This window comes from Sinocyclocheilus grahami, unplaced genomic scaffold, assembly GCF_001515645.1.
Source record: "Sinocyclocheilus grahami isolate Dianchi unplaced genomic scaffold, SAMN03320097.WGS_v1.1 scaffold239.1, whole genome shotgun sequence".
NCBI lineage: Eukaryota > Metazoa > Chordata > Actinopteri > Cypriniformes > Cyprinidae > Sinocyclocheilus > Sinocyclocheilus grahami.
The window spans coordinates 258,335-259,468 of record NW_015505418.1 but is presented as its reverse complement, the minus strand read 5'-3'; the positions used below and the strand labels follow the sequence as shown (position 1 = coordinate 259,468).

General features: G+C 36.9%; 1 pseudogene; it reads left to right on the top strand.

Annotated features, from left to right (window-relative positions):
• The first annotated feature begins 272 nt into the window (after positions 1-272).
• Positions 273-717, top strand: LOC107597859 (beta-galactoside alpha-2,6-sialyltransferase 2 pseudogene; annotated as a pseudogene).
• Positions 718-1,134: the final 417 nt, after the last annotated feature.

Genomic DNA, 1,134 nt, shown 5'->3' with positions numbered 1-1,134 from the left:
TACTTTGCTTTGGCATGTCACAGCATGTTCCAGATGATTAAAAAATGCAACTTATATTCTGGAAAATATGGTGTATATATTAGTATTATAATTGACATTCAGTTATATTTATACAATTTAATTTCAATTATATTACTTTTTTTATATTTATTAAAATATAAAATGATTTATTTTATAGAATTTTTTCTCAATAAGAACCCTTTTTTTTTTTCTCTTCTCCCCTCAACCCTAATCTGATGTACTCTTCTGTCACTGTGTGTGGGCTGCTTTGTTAATGACTTATTTTGTGTGTCTTTCAGGCATCCTGCTGATGATGTCCTTGTGTGAAGAGGTTCACGTGTACGAGTACATTCCTTCACTGCGACAGACGGACCTGTGCCACTACCACGAGCGTTACTACGACGCCGCCTGCACTCTGGGTGCGTACCATCCCCTGCTCTACGAGAAGATGCTCATCCAGCGCATGAACGTCGGCTCAGATGACGACCTCAAACGGAAAGGCAAGGTCACGCTCCCCGGATTCAAGAACGTCCACTGTGAGCCCTAAACTGAAAGATGCAATAACGGCAGAAGAGATCTGCAGACTGACAGACGCAGGACCGCACAGAGACTGTTGAGAAAGGACCTTGTTAGATATGGGACAAAACCTTCTGCTGTAGTTCACTCAAAAAAGCATTTCCTGAGCCTAAGCTTAAATAAAGATGATCAGAACAGCAATAGATATGTCGTCAGAAAAGCTTTTTAGATCTGTGGATGTTCATGGCCATTTAAAAAAAGAAAAAAAAAAAAAAAACAGAGTTTGCTGTACACTTTGCACAATGCAATAAATAATCATGTATTATTAACATGTTTTCAACCTACTTATTAATAGTTGCTTTTTAGTTTAGATTAAAGGGATAATAAACTATTTATAGTAGAATATGCAGTTGGTTGTAAGGATTGTAATGACACATTTAAATTACAACAGGACAGATTTAAAAGGAAGCTGGACCGTAATGACAGAAATGGGTTTTAGGATTACGTAGTAGTATGTAAATAGCCAGAGGATAATGCTAGGCTAATGGGATTGCTGCAACGACTTGGCTCACTCATTAATATGTGACCAAAATAACTAGTTAGTTAATATAGATAACA